Here is a 12,224-nt window from a genome sequence, read left to right on the forward strand (position 1 = left end):
CCCGGTCGACCCTGCGGCCATGTTTGGCCCCAGTGCGGCTCAGCTCCTTCAGACTCGCCGTGCTATGCAGGAAATGTCGCGGGGCTTGCGCAGGCGTCTGGCCAAGGTGGGGTGGGCTCGTGCTTCTGTGCCTCTGCCTGCCCCTGCTGCTCCGACTTGGGGTCCTGAAGATCTCCGGACCCAGCTGGAGGCCTTTTGTGGGCGCAGCGGCTGCGCTCAGGCTTGGCGAGGGGGCCGGGGTGCCAAGGGACAGTCATCCTGCAGCCGTCCCCCTCCTTCCTGACGTCTCCCCGGGCCAGGCCGCCCTGCCCGCCTCCCTGGCTACAGAACAGCGCAGGGTTGCCTGGTCGGCCCTGTGGGCGGACCCTTGGGTGGTATCTACCATAGGCCAGGGTTATCGCTTTCAGTTTTGCCGCAGACCTCCCCTGACTTCCACTCCGACCTTCACCTCCGTGGCCGACCCGGGTCAGGGCCGGGTGCTGCGGGAGGAACTGGCGTCCCTTCTGTCGAAGGGCGCCATACAGGAGGTGGACGCCAGGGACTGCCAGGTGGGGTTCTTCTCCCGTTACTTTTTGGTCCCAAAGCGGGATGGGGGTCTCCGTCCCATTCTGGACCTCAGGGGCCTCAATCGCTATCTCCGGCCCCTGAAGTGCCCGCAATCACTATCTCCGGCCCCTGAAGTGCAAAATGCTCACGGTCCCCAGGGTGCGTCAGGCCATCGCTGCGGGGGACTAGTTCGCCATCATCGACCTGAAGGATGCATACTTCCAGATCCTTATCTGGCAGGGTCACTGGCGATTCCGCAGGTTCGGGTTCGAGGGATGGATCTTCGAGTTCCGCGTCCTCCCCTTTGGCATTTCCCTGGTATCCCAAACCTTTACCAGGTGCATGGATGCAGCCCTTGCTCCTATGAGGCTGCGGGGCGTCAGGGTTCTCAATTATTTGGACGACTGGCTGATCTGTGCTTCCTCGGAAGAACAGTGCCGCAGCCATGTTGCCCTGTTGGTCTCGCATATTCAGGCTCTGGGACTCCGCCTGAATCTCAAGAAGTCCAGCTTGGAGCCGTCCCAGACCACCACCTTTCTGGGCATGTCCTTGGACTCCGCCAGGGCCTTGGTCTCCCTGATGGCAGATCGCCAGCGGGTCCTCAGGGTGTGCCTGGCCTCCTTCAGCCTCCACTCTCGGGTACGCTGGGGACTGTGTCTCCGCCTCATGGGCTGGATGGACCCATTGGCTCTCCTGCAAATGAGACCGGTTCAGCAGCGCCTGCTGTCTCTCGGCCTGTGCCCGCAGCAGTCACACCTGTCCACCGTGCTGGTTTCCCGGGGCCTTGCCCGGGCCCTGCGGTGGTGGAGGGACCCTGTCAATCTCCAACAGGGTCAGGCGATGGGTCCTGTGACTCGCCGGCAGGTGGTCTTCTCAGACGCCTCCCCAGTCGGCTGGGGGCGGTCCACGAAGGTTGTGGGGTCAGCGGCCGCTGGTCGGGCCCATGGTTGTCCCGACACATCAATGTCCTGGAGTTGCGGGCCGCGTTCCTGCCACTTCAGCTTTTTTCGCCTCGGCTGCAGGGGTTTCACGTTACTGTCCGGATGGACAGCACCATGGCGGCCGCCTATATCAACTGCCAGGGCGGGTTAGGCTCTCCTCCCCTCTGCAACATGGCCACCAGGCTGTGGTTGTGGGCCCATCCCCGGTTCCTCTCCCTCAGGGCGGTCCATGTGCCTGGACCCCTGAACACGGCAGCGGACATGCTGTCCAGGGGGGCCCATGCCCTGGGGAGTGGCGACTCCACCCGCAGGTGGTGGTCGAGATTTGGCGCCGGTTTGGCAGGGCAGCGGTCGACCCGTTTGCCTCAAGGGCTTCGACCCACTGCCCCCTGTTCTTTTCCCTGAAGGCCGACGATCCCCCCTGGGCTGGGATGCCCAGGGCATCCCAGCCACAGAGGCACTAATCATGGCAGCACAAGAACAACCTCTGAGGCTGGGGTCTATCACACCAGGCAAGACCCCAGGTGCAGGCTGTGTAAAGATGCCCCAGAGACAATCCAGCACATAATAGCAGGGTGCAAGATGCTAGCAGGCAAGGCATACATGGAATGCCATAACCAAGTGGCCGGCATAGGGTACAGGAACATCTGTGCAGAGTATAATCTGGAAGTCCCGAGGTCAAAATGGGAGATGCCCCCAAGGGTGATGGAGAATGACCGAGCTAAGATCCTGTGGGACTTCCAGATGCAGATGGACAAAATGGTGGTGGCTAACCAACCGGACATAGTGGTGGTAGACAAACAGAAGAAGACGGCTGTAGTGATCGATGTAGCGGTTCCAAATGACAGCAATATCAGGAAGAAGGAACACGAGAAGCTCGAGAAATACCAAGGGCTCAGAGAAGAGCTCGGGAGGATGTGGAGGGTGAAGGTAACGGTGGTCCCCGTGGTAATCTGAGCACTAGGTGCGGTGACTCCCAAGCTAGGCGAGTGGCTCCAGCAGATCCCGGGAACAACATCGGAGATCTCTGTCCAGAAGAGCGCAGTCCTGGGAACAGCTAAGATACTGCGCAGGACCCTCAAGCTCCCAGGCCTCTTGTAGAGGACCCGAGCTTGAAAGGATAAACCGCCCGCAGGGGTGAGATGGGTGTTTTTGTTTATATATATGTATATACAGTGGCTTGCAAAAGTATTCGGCCCCCTTGAACTTTTCCACATTTTTTCACATTACAGCCACAAACATGAATCAATTTTATTAGAGTTCCACGTGAAAGACCAATACAAAGTGGTGTACACGTGAGAAGTGGAATGAAAATCATACATGATTCCAAACATCTTTTACAAATAAATAACTGAAAAGTGGGGTGTGCGTAATTATTCAGCCCCCTGAGTCAATACTTTGTAGAACCACCTTTTGCTGCAATTACAGCTGCCAGTCTTTTAGGGTATGTCTCTACCAGCTTTGCACATCTAGAGACTCAAATTCTTGCCCATTCTTCTTTGCAAAACAGCTCCAGCTCAGTCAGATTAGATGGACAGCGTTTGTGAACAGCAGTTTTCAGATCTTGCCACAGATTCTCGATTGGATTTAGATCTGGACTTTGACTGGGCCATTCTAACACATGGATATGTTTTGTTTTAAACCATTCCATTGTTGCCCTGGCTTTATGTTTAGGGTCGTTGTCCTGCTGGAAGGTGAACCTCTGCCCCAGTCTCAAGTCTTTTGCAGACTCCAAGAGGTTTTCTTCCAAGATTGCCCTGTATTTGGCTCCATCCATCTTCCCATCAACTCTGACCAGCTTCCCTGTCCCTGCTGAAGAGAAGCACCCCCAGAGCATGATGCTGCCACCACCATATTTGATAGTGGGGATGGTGTGTTCAGGGTGATGTGCAGTGTTAGTTTTCAGCCACACATAGCGTTTTGCATTTTGGCCAAAAAGTTCCATTTTGGTCTCATCTGACCAGAGCACCTTCTTCCACATGTTTGCTGTGTCCCCCACATGGCTTGTGGCAAACTGCAAATGGGACATCTTATGGTTTTCTGTTAACAATGGCTTTCTTCTTGCCACTCTTCCATTAAGGCCAACTTTGTGCAGTGCACGACTAATAGTTGTCCTATGGACAGATTCCCCCACTTGAGCTGTAGATCTCTGCAGCTCGTCCACAGTCACCATGGGCCTCTTGGCTGCATTTCTGATCAGCGCTCTCCTTGTTCGGCCTGTGAGTTTAGGTGGACGGCCTTGTCTTGGTAGGTTTACAGTTGTGCCATACTCCTTCCATTTCTGAATGATCGCTTGAACAGTGCTCCGTTGGATGTTCAAGGCTTGGGAAATCTTTTTGTAGCCTAAGCCTGCTTTAAATTTCTCAATAACTTTATCCCTGACCCGTCTGGTGTGTTCTTTGGACTTCATGGTGTTGTTGCTCCCAATATTCTCTTAGACAACCTCTGAGGCCGTCACAGAGCAGTTGTATTTGTACTGACATTAGATTACACACAGGTGCACTCTATTTAGTCATTAGCACTCATCAGGCAATGTCTATGGGCAACTGACTGCACCCAGACCAAAGGGGGCTGAATAATTACGCACACCCCACTTCTCAGTTATTTATTTGTAAAAAATGTTTGGAATCATGTATGATTTTCGTTCCACTTCTCACGTGTACACCACTTTGTATTGGTCTTTCACGTGGAATTCCAATAAAATTGATTCATGTTTGTGGCTGTAATGTGACAAAATGTGGGAAAGTTCAAGGGGGCCGAATACTTTTGCAAGCCACTATAAAACCTATATTAATGCTGATTTTAAGGCTGTTACATTACTAGTTCAAGTTGGAGCTATGATCTTATGAACTATGAAAATGAATCAATCAAGTTAGACCTGGCTTAACTGAATTTGGAACTAGATCTCTTTAGAAATGAACTGGCACAACACTTAAAGTTAACTGACTAAAATCTTTTAATCAACACAATGACAATAAGGGAACTTCACTGGGATTTATAAATTATCTCATGTTTATCTGAAGACTGTAAAATAAAAAAATAATGCTAATGGAACAAGTCTAATTTCATACTTGTAAAGGATGATAGCTGCCTTCGTAGGAAATCTCTCTCTCCTTCGAGTTCTTCAGTTCTCATCTTTTGCCACTCCAGTTTCTGCTTAAGAAAAGTCAGTTCCTCTCGCTCCTTGTTAAAAAGTGCAGTTGCAGTAGGGGGAAGATTAGAAGAAGAATCTAAAAAACAAACAATTATTAAATTACAATACTAAAATAATTTCTAATCTAAACTTGGGAAACTCAAATAAAACATTGATTAAAAATGGTTACAACTTGAATTTATAAAAAGCCACTTTGTAAAAAAGTTTTGATATATCCACCTATGGTGGTTTAGGAATTTCTAAAACAAGGCAAATAATCCTTATGTGTACTACCTTACTGGGGTGTTTAATATAAATCTAATGATAAAAACTAAAAATATACAACAGAGTGATATCAAACGTTTGGAATGATCAATAGTATTAGAGCTATTCACGTGTTACCTGATGTTAATTAGCCACCGTAGCTAGCAGCCAAATGGCTCGGTAGCTAGGTAGCTAGTATTACAACGTTACTCACCGTCAGTGTTGGGCAAGTTACTTTCAAATAGTAATTCAATTATAGTTACTAGTTACTTCTTCAAAAAAGTAACTGAGTTAGTAACTGAGTTACAATATTCTAAAAGTAATTAATTACTTGGAAAAGTAACTATTGCGTTACTTAAAAAAAAAAACAAAGAACGTTTAACCCTCTGGCGTCCAGGGTATAATTGGCCATTTTTTTACTACTCTTGATTTTCTCTCCACATTTTACCTTTAAAAACTATTTACTTTGCCTTGTTTGGTATCATTCTTTTTAGCGCAACCTCACGTGCCTGAATTTACAGTTATGTTCTCATTTTGTCATACTGTATAACCAGAATTGATCTAAAATCAGACAAAAAACATAAAATCAGAGTAGAAAAAGTTATATTTTTACTGTAACAACCATAAACATGTTTAATGAATCATATTTTATAACTTCAAATGCAAATATTAATTGTCAATTTTAAAATCCTATGCACAAGTTTTGCAAACAACAAAGTTATTTGCATCCATTTACCTTTTACCCTTTTTTTAAATAACCATTTCAAACTATTTACAGAACAATCAGCTGTTCTTCAATAAGATGCCACAAATTATTTGTGCCACTCCAAAAAAATCATTTCTGTCCACTATAAAGGAGAACATCACAGCCTGATACCTGCAGGTCTGACAGCAGCAGGTGTATCACTGCTGTTTCTACCTGGAGACAGCAGTCGCCTCATTGTTCTGACACACAACACAAAACTATCCACAACACTACACACTAACTACACAAGACAACACATTAACTACACACTCCAAACATGCTAAACGTCACAAATCTCACATCTCAAAACTCGCTCTCTCTTTCTCTCTCTCTCTTTTCCTGCTCTCTCTCCCTCTCTCTTTCTCTCTCCCTCTTTCTCTCTCTCCCTCTCTCTTTCTCTCTCCGTCACTCCTAAAACTTCCCCTGTTTTGTTTTGTTTTTTTGCTCATAAGCAGAGAGTGCTTGCTAGCGCTAACGTGGCGAAACTATTGAGGAAAAAACGCCGCGTATATATCGTTTATCATGACTCTGGTTTTACGTGGCCTATCGACACAATTTATAAACTAGCACCTTGTTGCTTTGTCTTTAAGTGGTCATGTGATCGGCTTACCACGAATACTTTATTCTTCCTCAGTCAAACAGCAGCACTCGATTGTTTTGCCTCCTTAGCTCCAGGTGTTGTGCTAGACAGTGATCGTGATTACCGTCCGTGCGGGAGCGCGCAGCTGCTTAAAGCTGTAGCGCCCAGATTACTTACAGCTACTTCCTGCAGCTGATATAAGATGCGGTGAACTGAACACAGCTTCAACTGTTTGTTGAAAAATAGTAACGGACCGCGTTACCTTGTTAGTAACTGTAACGGCGTTGTAACGATAGGAATAGTAATTAGTTAGATTACTCGTTACTGAAAAAAGTAACGCCGTTAGTAACGCCGTTACTTGTAACGCCGTTATTCCCATCACTGCTCACCGTCATGTTTAACTGCTAACACCGTTGGCTTAGTGCAATCTAGATCATCCAGTCTCTGCTTTTTGTATCTCTTCGAACGTGTGCTGACTGTGTAGGTCGCAGAGGCACACAGATTGTTATCTTCCGCTCCATCCATGGCGCAGCACCCAGATAGCAAGGAAACATTGAAACAATGTTGAGTCAATATGAGGCGACGTCATTGAAGCAACGTTGAAGTGTGACGTTGACCCAACGTCATTCTTGCACCCATTTTTAACGTTGAAACAACGTCAGGTTTTGATGTTGAATCAATGTTGAAACCTGACATTGATTCTACGTTATATTTTCTAACACTGTTGACATTGAAACAATGTCAGATTCTGATATTGAAACACTGTTGAGCTATGGTATTGATTTTCCACCTCTTTCGCACAGTTGCTTTTTATTGAAAAAAAACCAAAAAAACCAAAAAAGGTCAATAGACATGTATCATTTGCAAAATACTTTATTAAAAGACAAAGTTTCCTATTTACATTTCTATGTTTCACGTCACTTTTTATTATTTACTCCGGGATGGGGATGGATGATGTGCGTCCTGCGCGCCACCCGTACGATCTGGAGCATGTCTGAGCCATTTCTGGACTGCTTGAGCAAAGACCAACTCAGACAGAGTTCACCCCTAGCTGCTACGCCAGGCCATCTAGGACAAAAATAGACACACACACAAAAAAACAAAGACAAAAAAAAGGGAATTAGAGCACATGAATAAGCTCTTGTTAACTGTCTTCAGCAGGGAGAAAGTATGTAAACTCCTAGGCTGATAAACATGAAAGTCACCAGGCGGAAATCAGCAAACTGCCACATTTGATTCCCAAAGAGCTATAAGCTGAAAATGTGATATGTCTTAGCATGGTGTGCCGCGTATCCTTTAAAAAAAAAGAAAACATGGGGTCCTCGGGCTGTACAAAGTGTACAACCCGAGGACAAAACAAGCCGAAGACCAAAGACTCCATCTCCAGATTAACCGGACATGAAAGTCTTGCTATTAAGAAAGACAAAGTAATATAGCAAAAACCAGACATAGGAAATGTGAAACGCACCCAGCACATCAATTGATCCCTTTATTGTTCACTTTAGGTTCATAAAACTACAATAAATGTTAAAACTTACCAAATATGCATCTGCACAGCGCTGTCTCTTTAAATGCCCTTTTTTGCTTTGTCTGGTCCTTTGTTTTTTTCCCCTGCCCAGTTGAGTACAGAGGCCAGCTCCTTTGTAATGGCATAAACCATTACACGGCGGACTCGCACCTCCAGTGTGGTCCAGCAGCACCAATCAACGCAAAGCGTCTCACCTATAGACACATTTTATGAGATGGAATTAGCGTGTCTCATGTCTTAAATGTGTATGCAAGTGCTTGTGTGTTTACTTCATGTAATTGATGATAGAAACATGTCATTTAGTTTTCCCTAAAGCCTGATTTTCAAGTCATACAAAGAATAAACCAAAGTATTGGCAGTACAATGTATTTCTATTCCCTTTTGTTGGATATTCATGTGTTAGTTCTTGTAACTGCTAAAAGTGTTTACTAGTTTTTGCCTGTCACATATATTTGTTATACCATGTAAACTGTGAAATTCCAAGATTTTCAAACTTGCCTTGTAATAGTGGCCTCACAGAGTCTCTGGAATCTACAGAAAAAAAAAAAATCACAACAAGATGACATTCAGGAGTATAAATTGGGTTTTTTTTTTAGATAACAGTACAATGACATTGTGATGCAGCTTTAAAGCTTTTTTAAAAGCATACCATCTATAGGGAAGACATCAGACTGCATGCTGGCGAGATCGCAAAGCTGTGTCGGTTTGTGCCAGAGTGGCGAAAGGTGCCGGAAGCTGGGTGGGGCATTATGATGGTTGCTATCAGTGGGCTGGGGGGCAGACTGCGGAGTGATGAGGGCTGTTTAGAAAAAGATAATTTTTTAAGTATTTAAGAATACAGACAACTTGTCAAAAAAGTTTCCTCGTGTCAGACACAGATATGTACACAGACACTAGACAGTATTTTATTACCTGGTATTTTCACTTGAAGGGCCTGGGGAAACCATTTTTTTGTAGGCTGCTCATCCTCTGAGTCCGTATATGTGTACAGGGGATTTGGTCTAAAGAAAAGAAATTAAAAACGGTCTTAAGTAATTGTAAATATGCTTTTGGCATATTGTTTCCTAAAGTTAGTTTGATTTCTAACAACACACACAGGAAACAGAGACGTGCAAGAAGGTACAGTATACAATGAATTTTTGAAGTGCACAAGTGTACACGACTTTGCATTTTTAAAAAGTTTACAAACTTCCACTTTTTGGACTATATTATGTGGTGATATTGCAGTATGCAAGCACCACAGATATGTACAAAAGACAAGATTATAAATTCTTAACAATCAAAGATATGTTTGTGAATAAAAAGGTTTTACTTGTGCTTTCTTTTAAGACTGGTCTGGGTTTCTTCTTCGGACTGAAGGTCAGACGTATCACAGCGTTCACGTGGATATCTCTGAAGACTGCGTTCTGCTTCGTGAAATGTGCCTGGAAATACAAACACAATGTACGGCCAGACATACATTACGTGTGGACAAAAGGTGCAAACGCATAGAAAAATCAGCGGTTTCAAAAATACGCTGGTACGTGTGGACGTAGCCTTATTCATTATTCAAGGCACAAACGGAAAGTCATGTACGCGTGCAACGTACAGTCACGTGGGCATGCTGCGTGAGCATTCAAACTGAGTCTAAAGTTTTCGTGTGCGAATTGAAGCGAGTGCTCTCCAATCATCAAAAGTAACAAAGTCATTGAACACGTTTATACAGTTAACTTTACGTTTATCAATCATATATCACAGATTTAGAATTTTTTGTAGTACTAAGCAACTACAGAGCGAAAGTCTGGGTCAAGCGCCGAGGCGACGGCAAGAACAAAGGAAAACTCGAAGCGTTAAAGCTAGCTTTGTAAGGGAATATAACGAAGAAATTATGAAACAAAAATGTTTTCTTTGTTGATATACTTTGTTCGCAGTGCAATTTATTTGTTGCCGGATTGCAAGAAGTAGACACAATTTCGGGTTCCCACATTTTGTGGGAGCAACGTAAATAACAGTAAAAAAACTCGTTAATGTTGTACATTAACGAGTTTTTACTGTTATTCAAATGCAAACATGGAAATAACGAGTAGGAAAAAAAATCATTCATTCTTACCTTATACTAATCGTGGTGCAGGCCAGTGCAGTGCATGAACTGATGCCTTCTCCGGTCAATTCTGCTGAGAGTAAATCAAATGTCCCGCTCTACTGTAGAAGACAATGGATACCTGGGGGGATGTACCAATGTGAGAGGGGTGCTGCGGAATAGTCCAAGTGATCGCTGCTTTAATTTCCCGGTCAACTATACATAAATTGCACGTAGACACGATTTTTTAAAGCTGGTGAACTAGACCAAGTCATTGATAACAAATGAACAATAAATCTACTTTCTCTGGTACTTTATACCCGATCAGTTGCAGTGCAATTTAATGCTCAACTACAAATCGATGGTTTTTGATGGTGACCGGAGCCGAATGATCGTCAACTATAAATAGACGTTTTCTCGACGTTGTTGTTGTCACCTGGTCGACTATAAATAGATCAAATATCAATGACAAAAAAACAACGGTGAATCAACATCGTTACAACGTCTCTATAGTAAGACCGTCGGTTTACCACAGTATTTCAATGTTGTTACAACATTGGCATTTCAACCCCGACCATATACGACGGTTCGGATGAAAAATCAACATAGATTCAATGTCGTCTTGCTATCTGGGCAACTTCCACGAGCGCCTTCAGTGTGTCTGTTCATTAACCCCTTTTCATTATTATTGTCTTCATACTTAATTTTGTGATCATCTTATCAATTAATGTGCATGTTTAAGGGTCCATTTCTTTACTTAACTCATTGGTAGGTTCTCAGGTGCTGCAAAAGAGCAAGTCATAGGAAAGTTTCCAGAACAATCAGAATTTGCTCCCTCTTTGAGAAATCAAAATCATCTCTTTTCAGTTGGATCAAGTTCATTTACAGGTATATATAGATGTAGACATGAATAGCAATGCACCTTTCATAACTGGACACCAATACAAGACATTTGAAATACAATTAGGGCCTCAGTAAGTAATAATTGTCTCAATTTATGTCACAGATTTATTCTCAAGGGCTCAGGCTCAGACAAATAGATATGATCGATGACGAAGTGACTGGCAGCTCCAGAACACTAAGTAGCATGGCAAGGCACATTTGACATGTTTGTATATGTGCAATTAAAAGACACGGAATAAACAATGGACACCGTCTTGGTGGTGAGAGAGAATTTGTGGTTATAGATGAAATCTGTCTCTGTCATCAGCGAAAGGTTGGTAAACTCTCAGACGAGCTTGTTAGAATCAATGCAGATCTGAACATGTCCTCTAAACATGGAAACCTTTACCATTAAAAGTAAGAAATTAGTTTTCAATGTAGTAACTATATTATTAGAGCAACAAATCAAATAAAATCAGTTAATAAATATATACTTACTATAATAATCACTATAATTACTTGAATACTTTAAAATTTGAGTCAGAATAAAATATTTCAACAAAAACATACGAAAAGGAAAAAGGAAATTAAACTACAGAAAACAGGTATTCAACCAACATCTTGGCCATGCTGTTAGGTAGTGAAGTTAAAATCCAATTTACTTTAATAACAGGAATATGACTAAAGTTTTAAGAAGCAAACAACTTTTTGAATCTTTCTTTCTAAATATTCTGTGTAATTTTATTCTTTTTGTTTTCAGTATGCACATGGATGCTTTGGAAATGCATGGAAACGGAAGAAATTGATATTTTGACTGATGGGAATTAAAGAGAAAAGGCGAAAGCTCATGTTAAAACTTGTTGAAAAACAATCAAGGCGCCACCTTGTTCCTCTGATCAGACAGCATGTTAAGTCAGGTAGTGCCATTATCAGTGATGAGTGGAGAGCCCACAAGAATGCCTACACTGTAAATCACAGCAGGTGGTTTGTAGATCCTCAATCTGGCAGTCATACACAACATATCAAAAGAGCTTGGAAAACCATCAAAGGACATGTCCGTAGACTAAGAGGAAATTGTACTGAGAAGTTGCTGGAGAAACACCTCATGGTTCTTGAATGGTCATCTTGGCTTGGTTCATGACACCCTGATGGACAACTGGAACGTTTGTTCAAGGATTTACAAGAAATATTTCCAGTCTGAACCAGTCTGGCATGAACTTTTTTTGGAGGGGGTAGCTGTTTGGTGTTTTAAATAACACATTTAATGTTACATGTGGTACTCTTACAATACATTGCCATTTTTGACAGTAGTTAAATGTTATTTCAAGCACTGATTGTAATTTAGGTCCAAGTGTAATAAATTTAAGTCTCACTTGTGCCATTTATAAATGTTTATTAGTCATTAATAAATGATGTTATGATTGACACTTTACAATAGAGATTGAAAATCTGACGTCATTCCGGGGTAAAACCGCAAAGGATTGTAGGTACGAGTGGCAAGCAGTACTAGCGCACGCAGGCTTTCACATGAAAACAGTCACACAGC

Source organism: Oreochromis niloticus, linkage group LG19 (assembly GCF_001858045.2).
Source record: "Oreochromis niloticus isolate F11D_XX linkage group LG19, O_niloticus_UMD_NMBU, whole genome shotgun sequence".
NCBI classification, from domain to species: Eukaryota; Metazoa; Chordata; class Actinopteri; order Cichliformes; family Cichlidae; genus Oreochromis; species Oreochromis niloticus.